This window comes from Trichomycterus rosablanca, chromosome 24 (genome assembly GCF_030014385.1).
Source record: "Trichomycterus rosablanca isolate fTriRos1 chromosome 24, fTriRos1.hap1, whole genome shotgun sequence".
In the NCBI taxonomy this organism is placed as follows: domain Eukaryota; kingdom Metazoa; phylum Chordata; class Actinopteri; order Siluriformes; family Trichomycteridae; genus Trichomycterus; species Trichomycterus rosablanca.
Genome location: NC_086011.1, coordinates 13,739,779 through 13,755,398, shown reverse-complemented (window position 1 = coordinate 13,755,398; position 15,620 = coordinate 13,739,779). Strand labels below are relative to the sequence as shown.

At 41.9% G+C, this 15,620-nt stretch overlaps 1 long non-coding RNA gene across 1 annotated transcript; it reads left to right on the top strand.

Annotated features, from left to right (window-relative positions):
- The first annotated feature begins 514 nt into the window (after positions 1-514).
- On the top strand, positions 515-8,146 carry LOC134302005 (uncharacterized). The gene is made up of 3 exons (XR_010007503.1): positions 515-1,067; positions 5,855-5,881; positions 7,828-8,146. It is a non-coding gene; the product is annotated as an uncharacterized LOC134302005 (long non-coding RNA).
- Positions 8,147-15,620: the final 7,474 nt, after the last annotated feature.

Here is a 15,620-nt window from a genome sequence, read left to right as displayed (position 1 = left end):
ACCCAATCATGTCTGTACTGCTGGGGATTCGAACCCTGGATCCCAGTGGTAGAGGGCTAGAGTGATTTATCATTATTTGTCATTATTATTATAATTAGGAGAAGAGATGTGGTATTGTATAAGGAAATCAAGAGTGTCAGAGAAATGTGTAAGGGCGGTGCAAGATATGAACGATGACATTGTGACAGCAGTGAGATGTGCAGTAGGAATGATGGACGGATTTAACTGGAAGTAGGACTGCATCAAGGATCAGCTCCGAGCCCTTTCTTGTTTGCAATCGTCATGGACAGGCGGATGAACATCCACGACATGATAAACACGAGTTTAGGCAGGAGTCTCCACGGAATATGATGTTCACGGATGACGTTGTGATTTGTAGCGAGACGAGGCAGCAGGTTGAGTTTAGCCTCGAGAGATAGTGAGAACCGGAGAGAGAAGGAATGAAAGTCAGCGGGGGTAAACCGAGGTCACATGTGCGTGAACGAATGGAAAGGTTAAGTTGCAAAGAGTTGAGGTGATGAAAGTGGACAAGTTTAAATACTCGGGGTCGGGTGTACACAGAAATAGAGAGTGTGGTGGAGAGGTGAAGCGGAGAGTGCATGGCATAGTGTGGCAGGAGTGATTTGTTATGGAAGGGTATCTGCCAGAGTAAAAGGGAACGTTTACAAGACAGTAGTGAGACCTGCTACGTTGTATGGCTTGGAGGGATGTCGTGACACTGACTTAAAGACAGGAGGGGGTAGAAGCTGGAGGTGGCAGAGATGAGGAAGCTTCCAAATTCTAATTGGGAATGAAACAATGAACAGGATTATGAAAGAGTTTGTTAAAGGTACAGTGAGATTGAGATGGTTTTGGCATGTGCAGAGGAGAGATGAGAGTTATATTGGGAGAAGGGTTCTGAGGACGAAGCCGACAGGCAGAAGAAGGAGAGCACGGCAAAAGAGGACATTTATAAATGCAGTGAGGAAGGACACACAGGTCGTTGTGGTGACAGAGGAGAACGCTCAGGACATGGAGACAAATGATCCGCTGTGACGACCCCTAATGGGAACAGTCGAAGGAAGAAGGTGAGAGCTAGGGTTTCATTTCTGGACAGCAGCTTAATTTACTGTGAACTGTTCAGTCATGTCCCTCATGTTCTCCCAATCGCACAAGCCAGCAGAGGATTTTAACAAAAAGCCATATATATATATTCCACACTCACTGTCCATTTTATCAGCTCCACTTACCATATAGAAGCACTTTGTAGTTCTACAATTACTGACTGTAGTCCATCTGTTTCTCTGCATGCTTTGTTAGCCCCCTTTCATGCTGTTCTTCAATGGTCAGGACCTCCACAGGACCACCACAGAGCAGGTATTATTTGGGTGGTGGATCATTCTGAGCACTGCAGTGACACTGACATGGTGGTGGTGTGTTAGTGTGTGTTGTGCTGGTATGAGTGGTTCAGACACAGCAGCGCTGCTGGAGTTTTTACACACCTGTCACTGCTGGACTGAGAATAGTCCACCAACCAAAAACATCCAGCCAACAGCGTCCCGTAGGCATCGTCCTGTGACCACTGATGAAGGTCTAAAAGATGACCGACTCAAACAGCAGCAATAGATGAGCGATCGTCTCTGACTTTACATCTACAAGGTGGACCAACTAGGTAGGAGTGTCTAATAGAGTGGACAGTGAGTGGACACGGTATTTAAAAACTCCAGCAGCGCTGCTGTGTGATCCACTCATACCAGCACAACACACACTAACACACCACCACCATGTCAGTGTCACTGCAGTGCTGATAATGATCCACCTCCTAAATAATACCTGCTATGTGGTGGTCCTGTGGGGGGTCCTGACCATTGAAGAACAAGGTGAAAGCAGGCTAAAAAGTATGTAGAGAAACAGATGGACTACATTCAGCAATTGTAGAAATTGCTTCTATATGGTAAGTGGAGCTGATAAAATGGACAGTGAGTGTAGAAACAAGGAGGTGGTTTTAATGTTATAGCTGATCAGTGTATATATATATATACTCTACCAGATGTGCCACTGTGCAACCAGTTACTTTGATGTGTTTATTTAATTATTTAGTTATTATAATTCATAATATTAATGCACATTGATTTTTTGAGTAATTAAAACAATTTTTTGTCAAACAAATAATATAAATATATAATTAAAATATAAAAAGCTAATTAAGAAGTAATTAATTAATTAAAAGAAAAATGTTTCAATCACTCAAAAAAATCAATGTGCATTAAAAGGACTTCTACATAAATAATAATAATTAAATAAAAAAATTACTGATAAAATAAGCACTACAAAAAAAATTATAAAAAAATAAATAAATAATAAAAAACTACACCTCAAATAGCGAGTGTTCTGCAGTGAGTAAATAAACACATTAAAGCAGGAGGTCGCACAGTGGCACATCTGGTAGAGTTGGTGCTGCACAACCACAGGGGTTGTTGACCTGGATTCATGAATTTTTGTTCTTCCCCACCACCAATATTTTTACCTTGTAACTACATTAAGAAAATGCTGTGTGTATCGTGTCTAGATGAGAATACTGTATATGGAGCACATCAATGGGTGTGCCAGCTGTTTTAAGCCCCACATGTATTGCGCTATATAAGGAGTATGAAGCTAAACCGATTTAATTTATTATTTACATTTAAAGCATTTGACACATTTAACCCCACATTTACTACACTGCACTTGTGTATAGTATGTGAGTGTAAAACTATACTTATTTACTTTTAATATTTACAGTTCAAGCATTTATCAGACACTTGTATCCAAAGTGACTTATAGTTTAGACTGAATACAATGCAATACCTAACAATGGGCAACCCGGACACATGTGGCCACTTTTGGATGCAAGTGCTATTAGATACAATTCATACCTGTCTAATTCAGACATATTTTGAACTCAGGGTCAATCCACACAATACATTTCTTAGTGTAAGGAGCACAAAAACAAGACACCTGACTAATAAAGATAGTGCTACCCACCGAGACTTTATAGTTGGCACAATGCAGTCAGAAAGGTAACATTCTCCTGGCATTGGCCAACCCCACACTAGGCCATTAGGGGCGGCACGGTGGCTCGGTGGGTAGCACTGTCGCCTCACAGCAAGAAGGTCCTGGCTTCGATCCCCAGACGGGGCGGTCCGGGTCCTTTCGGTGTGGAGTTTGCATGTTCTCCCCGCGTCTGCGTGGGTTCCCCCCGGGAGCTCCGGTTTCCTCCCACAGTCCAAAAACATGCAGTCAGGTTAATGGGAGACACTGAATTGCCCTATAGGTGAATGGGTGTGTGCCTTGTGCCCATTGAAAAGCTGGGATAGGCTCCAGCACCTGGTTGATTGGATGAGCGGTTAGGAGAGTGAGTGAGTGAGAAAGTAGGTGTACTGTACTAATTATGTCATCAATATTAAAACCTGGTGATTAAGCAAAAATAGAAGCCACTCAACTTGATCTCGATTCTCATTAAAAAGCTCATTAATTATTTAAGCAGTGGAGAAATATGTGGAGAATATATCTTTACATGTTCTGTAAAATGTCTTTATTTTTGCTGTATAACCAAGCAAAACTGTTTATTTAATTCCACCCCAGCCAGAGTCTCAGTAGATTCTGTGCCGCCCAGGAAAAACTAGATACACCCTGGACACAGAACCAATCCACTGCAGTGCATGCAAAGCAATCTTTGAACCTCATGAATTTTACATGGCTGTCCATACTATTATAGATTCCCACCTTGCTGTACAGTTATCAGGGGAAATCTGGTTGCAGCCATCATTCGGCTTATTTCATACATACTGTATGAAATGGGGGCAGTTGCAGCCTAGTGGTTAAGGTACTGGACTAATAATCAAATGGTTGCTGGTTCAATCCCCACCTCTGCCAGGTTGCTGTTGGGCCCTTGAGAAAGACCCTTAACCCTCAATTGCTCAGACTGTATACTGTCACACTACTGTACGTCGCTTTGGATAAAGGCATCTCCTAAATGCTGAAAATGTAAATGTAAGTCCTAGATCGTATTACATGTTCTCTTTCGTAGGGGTCTAGTTTGTCCTTTTTAACAGTTAAGCATCTTTGCATGTTAAACCTGAGCTAAGCTTAGGACACGCCTCCTAATCATTAAATTCAGATGTTTTAATCAGTGCCATTGCCACAGGTGTGAAACATCAAGCACCCAGCCATGCAAGTCTGCCTACATTTGTGAGAGAATTGGTTGTTCTGAAGAGCTCTGTGAATTTGCGTGTGCTATTGTAACAAGCAACAAGTCAGTTTGTGAAATTTCTTCCTTTCTTGATATTCCACGTTCAACTGTGAGGGGTATTATTGAAAAGTGGAGGCATTTAGGAACCACAGCAAGTCAGCCACAAAGTGGCAGACGACATAAAGTGGCATCTAGTGCTGTGGGGCATGAAGCACAGTCACTAACGCTCTGCTGATTCATTACGAGTTCCAAACCCACTGTGGCGTTAACATGTGCAAGGGGCTTCATGGCATGGGATTCCCAACCACAATGCCAAGAGTAGGATGGAGTGGTCTAAAGCACGTGGCAGTCTAATGGCCAGATAGATTGTTTGTTGTTTATTAGGATTTTAACGTCACGTCTTACACTTTGGTTACATTCATGACAGAAACGATAGTTACTCATCATTACATCGAACACAGTCATGGACAATTTAGCGTCTCCAATTCACCTCACTTGCATGTCTTCGGGCTGTATGAGGCAACCGGAGCACCCGGAGGAAACCCATGCAGACACGGGGAGAACATGCAAACTCAATACAGAAAGGACCCGGACCGCCCCGCCTGGGGATCGAACCCAGGACCTTCTTGCTGTGAGGCGACAGTGCTACCCACCAAGCCACCGTGCCGCCCCCTAATGGCCTAGTCTGGTGTTGGGGGTTGGCCAATGCCAGGAGAATGTTACCTTTCTGATTGCATTTGGTGAAGGAGGGATAATGCAATATTTTGGACAATTGTGTGCTTTTAACTTCATGAGAACAGTTCAGGGAAGGCCATTTTCCGTTCCAGCTGTGCCCCAGTGCATAAAGCAATGTCCATTGGGTGAGTTTGGTGTGGAAGACCTCGACAGGCCTACTCAGAACCCTGACCTTAACCCCCTGCTGAACTCTTTGGGAAATGTCTGCCCTGCAAAGTCATGTAGAAAGACTGGAAGCTGTTATAGCTGCAAATGGCGAACCAACTCCAACTCCATATAAATGCCTATGGATTTAGAATTCCATGTCATAATAGCTCCTGTAGGTGTAATATATAGGTGTCCCAATACTTTCGTCCATATATTTTGTCTAAAAATGTACGGAACCTTGGTCTCTCACAGCTCATGTTTCTGACCTGACCTGATCACATCGATTCTTCCTCTACAACAGCACATTCAGATTCAGCGCTGTGAAAGCCAATCAGATATTTGTCCAGTCTCCGGTCTCTTCGAGGCCGGACTACTGCAACTCCCCGCCGGCATGTCCTCCCATGTCTGCAATCAGAGCTCTGCAGCTAATTTAAAATGCAGCCGCATGCCTGGTGTTCAGTCAACCCAAGCACTGCCACATCATCCCACTGCTGCGCTCTCTTCACTGGCTTTCTGTAGCAGCCTGGGTTCAATTTAAAACAATAACGCTCGCCTACAAAAGCAAAAACAGACCAGTCTCAACTTACTTTAGAGCACTTATTAAACACTCTTTGTGTGTCATGCTTTCTTTAAGCGACAATTTTGGCTTGTCTAGATCTTGACAAGCCAAAATTGTAACTCAAATCTTAAAAAAATTAATGCTATGAATGAGTACATGAATGAGTCCTTCTGTTCTGACTATACAACTTTGTATTCAAACAGGGTCTCCAGTAGATCTGCTAGAGTGAGGTAAATGTAGATCTGCTACACTAAAATGTTTACTGAGTATCAGATTAGTAATCAGTATCAGATTTGCTTGGGTGGCGCTACAGTAAACTATGCTAGCCTATTATCTCTGAACAATTCCAAGGGCCTTAAAGCAAACAAGGGCTCCAAACTTGTTGCATGTTATTCTCATAATGATATTCTACTGTACAATTACTGACTGTAGTCCATCTGTTTCTCTGCATGCTTTGTTACCCCCTTTCATTCTGTTCTTCAATGGTCAGGACCAGAGCCGTAGATAGAGAGAGTTGCGACACTCCTTGATCTCGCCGCTACGCGGTCACGTGGTTCATGTCACCCTCCAATAGTTCCAAACAAACCCGGCGCTGTCATGTTCTCATATCGGACCGGCAGCAGTGAATGAAATATTAAACGCTAAATAATAAACATTTGTACAATTTCTGGGTATTTTCACCTGCCTTTACATTTACTGCATCTGCATTAATGTCGGTTTGGTATATAAAGTGGAAGATTGATGTTTATAATGACTTGTTAATAGGTCGTTCTTGTTAACACACAGTACATTATATTAGCATACATATACATTACATCATGCCATATCATTAAGTAGTAGAGACAATATACAGTACAGAGATTAAAGAGTTTTTTATGTTTAGTTTTTTTACATAAACTCTCTTCAGGATTCATAATAATAATAATCATTTTGGTTAAACACTGAGCCATGTGGCTGGATTCATAAGGTTTACCTGCACTGAATGAACAGATTCATAAACACACAAGCGTACCTTTATAGTGCTGGTACATGAAATAGCTTCATTCAGCTATTAATCATTAATTCCTTCATGTAATACATTAATGAATTCATTATGAATATGCACAAGTAAATTTTGTCTAATGTAAGTGGTGAAGGTACACAAACCATGCAGCTGAGTTAAAGTAGAGATATCCAAGGTAAAATATTACTCCAGTAAAAGTAGTAGTAAAAGTAAAAATACTCTTTACCTCCACTAAAGTACTAAACTAAATTTACCTTCAAATGTAAAAAAAAAAAAAGTATGAAAGTAAAAGTAGCACGATTTATTATGGTTCTAATGTTTTTTGATCATTTCTGTAACAAGACTCTTGATTAATCAACTCATTTTAGGTGAAAAGACTCTAGTGGCATTAATTTAGCTTAACTGACTGAGCTAAATTGGGTTATAACTATTAATTAGGATAAACATGTATCATTTAGTGCTGAGCAAATGCTAAACAATAACAGTATTAAGTATATTAATGACATCAAATTCATTATTTTTTTAAAACAAAGCAACATACAGCTAGAAATGCTTGATAAGTAGTGGAAATGAATGGGGCTCTATGGGATGTTTGGAACTATACAGAGCTCCACAACCCGAAAGCTGCGCAGAAAAATGTCCCACCCCCATTACAGCGGTTCCCTATGGGAGTGTCGCCACTGTGTTCTCTCTACCGCTCTGGTCAGGACCACCACAGAGCAGGTATTATTTAGGTGGTGGATCATTCTCAGCACTGCAGTGACACTGACATGGTGGCGGTGTGTTAGTGTGTGTTGTGCTGGTATGACACAGACACAGCAGCGCTGCTGGAGTTTTTAAATACCGTGTCCACTCACTGTCCACTCTATTAGACACCCCTACCTAGTTGGTCCACCTCGTAGATGTAAAGTCGGAGACGATCGCTCATCTATTGCTGCCGTTTGAGTCGGTCGTCTTCTAGACCTTCATCAGTGGTCACAGGACGCTGCCCACGGAGCACTGTCGGCTGGATGTTTTCGGTTGGTGGACTATTCTCAGTCCAGCAGGGACAGCACTGCTGTGTCTTATCCACTCATACCAGCACAACACACACTAACACACCACCACCATGTCAGTGTCACTGCAGTGCAGGTTTAATGTCAAACACAGTCACAGACAATTTTGTATCTCCAGTTCACCTCACTTGCATGCAGTTGGACTTTGGGAAGAAACTGGAGCACAGACACGGGGAGAACATGCAAACTCCAGACAGAAATGGGCGGACCCGGACCTCTCCATCTGGGAACTGAACCCAGGACCTTCTTGCTGGGAGGCATCAGTGCTAAATTAAATGTACATTTAGAATCACAGACATTAACATGGAGTTGCCAAACTTTTCAGCTATAACAGTCTTCACCATGCTGGTAAGACCACAACATTGTTGGATGTGTTTGTGAAAATTCAGTCTAAAGAGTATTTTAGAGGCCAGGCAGTAATGTTCTATTCTTTTCAATGCAGAGTAAACATCTTTGGTGTGTGTAATGATAGACTACTTTTGACTATTTTATTTCATTTATGTTTATTTTTTGTCCCTTGTAACCTGCAAACTCTATTTTACAGTGAACAGTAAATGTACCCAGGGTTTACCCCAGTATTTCTAGCCTTACAATACACTACATAAAGTGAAAAGGTTTCTTCTCAGTAATGATGAAACATTTTGCAAGAATACTATTGCCAGAGTAAAAAGTCATGGTGAATCTTACCAGCTATGCTTTCCCCCCAGAAAATAATTATAATGTTGACTTGGATAAAGTCAAGAGTCTTCTAGGCCTCCGTGGTTACCAGATTTAAACATCAATCAGCCTGACTTCTTTGAAGTAGATCTACAAATTCTTTCTTCCTCTAAGAACTGGAAGATTTTGCTTTGTACCCAGGAGCACAGTCATGCAGTTTATATTGTCGATAAATGTTATTATTTCATCCAAACCCTGTGTTAGACAAGTAATAGTTTTGAGACCACTGACCAGTCAACATTACAAATTCACTAAAACCTTTTGTGCATTTTCTATTTCCCACTTGCTTATGAAAGCCATTTATTTATTTATTTATAAATTTGACTTAAAATATAGCAGGGCGGCATGGTGGCTCAGTGGGTAGCATTATCGCCTCACAGCAAGAAGTTCCTGGGTTCCTTTCTGTGTGGAGTTTGATAGTTCGATCATTTTGTGTATTTTAAACAAAAAGTAACATTCCTGTATCATGCCCACCTGCGATGCCATTATGCGTCTGGAACGTGCATGTCTTAAATGGCTGCCAGTTCCTTTAATCAGCACTTCACAGGCAGTTTCTGTGCCTTATTTAGACTTAATACCAATATTCTATCAACTATCACCAATCGAAATATTAATCTTCTGTAGCTGCTTGGGTTCGATCCCCAGGTGGGGCGGTCCGGGTCCTTTCTGTGTGGAGTTTGCATGTTCTCCTTGTGTCTGCGTGCGTTACTTCCAGGAGCTCCGGTTTCCTTTCCACGGTCCAAAGACATGCAAGTGAGGTGAATTGGAGATACTAAATCATCTGTGACTGTGTTTGACATTAAAAAACTTGTGTAACTACCTGTTCTGTCTTGAATCTAACTAAGATGAAAAAAAAAGGAAAAAAAAAAAAACCTTGATCTAGAAAAAAAGTTGGAAGAGACCCCTGATTTAAAAACTAAAAAAAGAAGTTGAAAATAAAAGCAAAACCCTAATCTAGAAAAAGAAATGGGGGGGGGGGGGGGGGGAGCTGATCTAGCAAACAAATTGGAAGGAAAAAAACCCTGATTTACAAAAAAAGAAAAGCGTGTGTGGGGTGTGGGGTGTGGGGTGTGGGGGGGGGGGGGGGGGGGGGGGGGGGGGTTTACCTGCTCTACAAAAAAAGTTAGGGGGAAATCCGATCTAGAAAAACTGACCTAGAAAATAAAGTGTGTGTGTGTGTGGGGGGTTGATCTAGAAAAAAATTGGATCTAGAAAATGTTTGTGGGGGAGGAACCTTGATCTAGAAAATAAAGTTGGGGGAACCCCGATTCAGAAAAAAAAAAAACCTTGATCTACAAAAAATTGTGGGAGGGACCTTAATTTAGAAAAAAGTGTGGGGGGGGATCCTGATCAAGAAAAAAGGTGGGGGGGGGGGCCTAATCTAGAAAAATGTTTGTGGGGGGGCCCTAATCTAGAAAAATGTTTGGGGGGGGGGGGGGGAAACAAAACCTGATTTAGAAAAAAAAAGTTCTAAAAGAAGTTGGGGGGCTGATCCAAGGAAGACCTGCTCTAGAAAATAGCGGGGGGATCTGATCTAAAGGGAAAATACAATCTAGAAAAAGACCCGATCTAGAAAAAGAAAAAAAGTGAAAAACTATTGGGGGGAAAAAAAACTGATCTAGAAAAAAAAAAAAAGGTTTGGGTTCTGTGTCTTTACCAAATCCATATGCTGAGTAACTGTAACAAGCTGCCTTTAAAATACTGTAGTTTAGTCCATTGCTAGTGATTGGTGATGAGTTTATTTCACAACTGAATACTGACATGCTGGGGGGGTTGTTGGTGCTTTTGTTGCATAAATGTGGCGTGATTAGTTAAATATTGGTAGACTGTTTGTAATTAATGGCATATGTTTAGACATGTAAGCCATCTACACAGATGATCTTATTTGCTGTGTTTTCTTACCCCTACCATCTGCTGCTAATTCATTCATATGGAAGAAGAAATAATGTACAAGGAATCTGAGCTGCATCCAACAAAGCCAACCAGCAAAATAAACTAGTCCGTCTCACAAAAAAGCTGAGATATCTGTGTGATAACACGTAGTCGGACCTAGTGTCGTTAAATTGGTGAAAAATGCAGGAGTGTCCAGAACGGAAGGAAGAGGGTGTACCAGTGCAGTCTGGAATATACATCAGGCACATCAGTCACCACCGGTAGTCACAATTCCTGCAGGAATTGTATTTTACAAAAACACTGTGTGTTACTGGTGGATTTTAAACACTGTGTGTGTGTTCCACTTTGCATTGTACAAGTCTCTGTACTTTTGTACCTTTGTGAGGGCCTGTCATAAATCTCAATGCATAGGCGTGTGCAGATGGTCAACAGATTACCCTTGTTTATTGATGTAAGCCCAAGTCCAAGCCTACAAGGAAGTGTCCACATCAACATCCATTTTATCAGCTCCACTTACCATATACTGTAGAAGCACTTTGTAGTTCTACAATTATTGACTGTAGTCCATCTGTTTCTCTACATACCTTTTTAACCTGCTTTCATGCTGTTCTTCAATGGTCAGGACCCCTACAGGACCACCACAGAGCAGGTATTATTTAGGTGGTGGATCATTCTCAGCACTGCAGTGACAATGACATGGTGGTGGTGGTGTGTTAGTGTGTGTAGTGCTGGTTTTTAAATACCGTGTCCACTCACTGTCCACTCTACTAGACACTCCTACCTAGTTGGTCCACCTTGTAGATGTAAAGTCAGAGACGATCGCTCATCTATTGCTGCTGTTCGAGTTGGTCATCTTCTAACCTTTCATCAGTGGTCACAGGACGCTGCCCACGGGGCGCTGTTGGCTGGATATATTTTTGGTTGGTGGACTATTCTCAGTCCAGCAGTGACAGTGAAATGTTTTAAAACTCCAGCAGCGCTGCTGTGTCTGATCCACTCATACCAGCACAACACACACTAACACACCACCACTATGTCAGTGTCACTGCAGTGCTGAGAATGACCCACCACCCAAATAATACCTGCTCTGTAGTGGTCCTGGCCAATTAATCATTAATTCATTTAGAATAGGTTATACTCTACAGAAATGCAATAAAATGTGTAATAACTACACTTATTATTTGTTATTTGTTTGCTATCAGCACCTACTGGTAAGCACTTAAATAGATCGATATGTATTGGTTGGTTCATTAGGAAGTATTGCAAAACTTACATAAATAGAGACTGGTAGTTTGGCGTGTAGAGCTGGGTTCGATTCCTAGGTGGAACGTTGTTCTCCCCGTGTCTGTGGTTTTCCTCCAGGAGCTCCGGTTCCCTCACCACAGTCCAAAGATGTGCAAGTGAGGCGACCTGGAGATACAAAATTGTCCATGACCGTGTTAGACATTAAACTTGAACTGATAAATCTTGGGTGATGAGTAACTACAGTACTGTCATGAATGTAACCAAAGTGTAAAACATGACATTACAATCCTAATAAATAAAATATAGCATTTTGCATTAAATAAACGCATTTTAACAGACATTCGTTATGAAAAAGAACTTGTACACGAACACCCCCTTGTGGAGGCTTTACTTTACACCTCGTAAACCACAGTGAGGCCAGATTACCAGCATTTTTATTAATTAAGGATAAAGCAGCTACAGTTTGTAGTTTAATAGGATTTTAACATCATGTTTTACACTCTTTGGTCACATTCATGACAGAAACGGTAAATGCTTTACTGTCCCAACTTTTTTTGGAACGTGTTGCAGGCCTGAAATGCAGGAATGGATGTTTATTAATAAATGAAATGATGTCAAGCAGACAAAACATGAAATATCTCAATACATGGTTCATCCTGTCTGCAATGAAATAAAAGTCAAAGTAAGTGTAAGAAACTGTGTGTTTGTATTATGTATTGTTTGCATTTTCCATACTGTCCCAATTTTTTCTGATCTGGGGTTGTATTATTGTATTATTTGTGTTATTATTAGTGTATAAGTGTCAAAAACAACCCCATTCTTTTACATAAGTCTAAAATATATACAGTTCTACGGGACCATGGAACACATTAACATGTTTTCAATACATCCTCATGGGAAAAAATACCTTCAATACCTTTTAAACTCAACGCCACTCCAAGAACCGACTAACATCCTGTTTTAAGGTACCGCCGAGAGCCGCTCAGGTGGCGTGGCGGTAAAGACACACGCTGCAACCCGAGCTGGGATCTCGAATACATCGTATCGAATCTCAGCTCTGCTTTGCCGGCTGAGGCTGAGCGGTCACATGAACAACGATTGGCCTGTTGTTCAGATGGAAGGGACTAAGCCGGATGGGGTCTCTCTCTGTCAGAATGGTGAAATTACGACCTCTGCTGGCTGATATGAGGAAAGAGTGCTCCTAGGGTGTGTCTCTCCGTACACAACGCTAGGTGGCACAACACTCGTGGGTGATAAGATGCATACGGCCTGCCGCCCACGTGTCGGAGGGGGCGTGGGTTAGCTTCGATCTCCTCGGTCAGAGCAGGGATCGGCATAGGCGGAGAGGAAGCGCGATGCAATCGGGCAATTGGACGCGCTAAAGGGGGAGAAAAAGGAAAGTTTCTCACACTCATGACAATACCAGTTAAATAAAACTTGACCTTTCACATTGATGTTGTGATGGTTGTGGTGAAACATTCAAGTCCTTAAAGCTCAGATTAAAAACCTGAGACGTAGTGCACCTACAGATTCCAGCTTAGCCTCCCTCTCAACTATAATGATCCAAACAGGAGAAGCTATTTTTGCTCACCCTGTATTTATGGGAAACCTGCTTGCCAAAAACTCAATCTTTCCTAGTCATTCAATTACCACTAATGAGCACAATCAGGCTGATTAAATCAGTTTGAAATTATACTGAGTATTTCAGCTGACTTATGTCATATGTCATACATGCAAAGTGACAACGTTGTTTTATTTCAAAGCAGTTCTTTCCATCTCCAGGCTATGATTTGGTTCTCTATTTGAAATTACATCATAGAGACGTTTCTTATTTTAGCTCAAAGGACACAAAGCAGCCCTACAGAAATTCAAATCCAGATCCCTAATGAGCTCGGAAAGAGCAACAGTAGCACTGGAACAGTTTCTGAGGTGGCATGAAAAGGACCATGATTCGAAAGGGGAAGCTGTTCTCTAGTCGCCAACCGCCATGGAATTAAAATTATATATTAAAACCACCTCCTGGTTTCTACACACTTGCTCCACTTACCATATAAAAGCACTTTGTAGTTCTACAATTACTGACTGTAGTCCATCTGTTTCTCTACATACCTTTTTAGCCTGCTTTCACCTTGTTCTTCAATGGTCAGGACCACCACAGAGCAGGTATTATTTAGGTAATGGATCATTCTCAGCACTGCAGTGACACTGACATGGTGCTGGTATGAGTGGATCAGTTTTTAAATATCGTGTCCACTCACCGTCCACTCTACTGGACACTCCTACCTAGTTGGTCCATCTATTGCTGCTGTTTGAGTTGGTCATCTGCTAGACCTTCATCAGTGGTCACAGGACGCTGCCTACAGAGCGCTGTTGGCCGGATGTTTTTGGTTGGTGGACTATTCTCAGTCCAGCAGTGACAGTGAGGTGTTTAAAAACTCCAGCAGCGCTGCTATGTCTGAACCACTCATACCAGCACAACACACACTAACACACCACCACCGTGTCAGTGTCACTGCAGTGCTGAGAATGATCCACCACCTAAATAATACCTGCTCTGTAGTGGTCCTGGGAGAGTCCTGACCATTGAAGAACAGCATGAAAGGGGGCTAACACAAAAGCATGCAGAGAAACAGATGGACTACAGTCAGTAATTGTAGAACTACAAAGTTCTTCTATATGGTAAGTGGAGCTGATCAAATGGACAATGAAAATACCTCGAAACTCAACGCCACTTCCAGAAACAATTGACGTCGAGTCTCAAGGTACCACTGTATATGAAATTTACATTTATCCAAAGGTTATCCAATTATGACCGAAGACTATTTAAACAGTGACAACTTGGTGGTGGTGAGACTTGAACCTTCTGATTACTAGTGCAGAACTTTAACCACTGAGACACCACTGCCCTAAGTGCTATCTCAGCGGATCTCAGCCATTCCAATAATAAACACAGTCAGTCCAAACCAATAACACACACAGTCGTACTTTTCAAGCTGTGTTGAATTATTCAATGTCCAGTCTGAGTCATTTTTTGCTTGTGGCTACCGGTCAGACTTGAGAAATATATATAGATACACACTGATCAGCCATAACATTAAAACCACCTCCTTGTTTCTACACTCACTGTCCATTTTATCAGCTCCACTTAACATATGGAAGCACTTTGTAGTTCTACAATTGCTAACTGAATTTGCCATTTGAATAATGCCATCTGTTTCTCTGCATACTTTGTTAGCCCTCTTTCATGCTGTTCTTCAATGGTCAGGACCACCACAGAGCAGGTATTATTTAGGTGGTGGGTCATTCTCAGCACTGCAATGACACTGACATGGTGGTGGTGTGTTAGTGTGTGTTGTGCTGGTTTGAGTGGATAACACACAGCGGCGCTGATGGAGTTTGGCGGAGTGTGGTGGTCCTGTGGGGTCCTGACCATTGAAGAACAGAGTGAAAGCAGGCTAAAAAAAGAATGAAGAGAAACAAATGGACTACAGTCAGTAATTGCAGAACTACAAAGTGCTTCCATATGTTAAGTGGAGCTGATAAAACGGACAGAAGAAACAAGGAGGTGGTTTTAATTTTATAGCTGATCGGTGTGTATACAGTGGGGGAAATAAGTATTTGATCCCCTACCAACCAGCAAGAATTCTGACCCCCACAGACCATTGACATTGAGATCATTGACAAGCTCCTCCCGTGTAATTCTGGACTGACCTCACCTTTCTCAGAATCATTCTTACCCCACCAGGTGAGATCTTGCATGGAGCTCCAGAGCGAGGGTGATTGATTGTGATCTTGTATTTCTTCCATTTTCGAATGATCGCACTAACAGTGGTCTCTTTCTCACCAAGCTTCTTGCTGATGGTCTTGTAGCCCATTCCAGCCTTGTGCAGGTCTACAATCTTGTCCCTGACGTCCTTTGATAGCTCTTTGGTCTTGCCCATGGTGGTCGAGAGATTTGAACGGAAGAAACTGATTCTGTGACAGGAGTCTTTTATACAGGGACAGGACTAATTTGTGTGCCTCATGGGCACATAACCAGTCTGTGGGGGTCAGAAT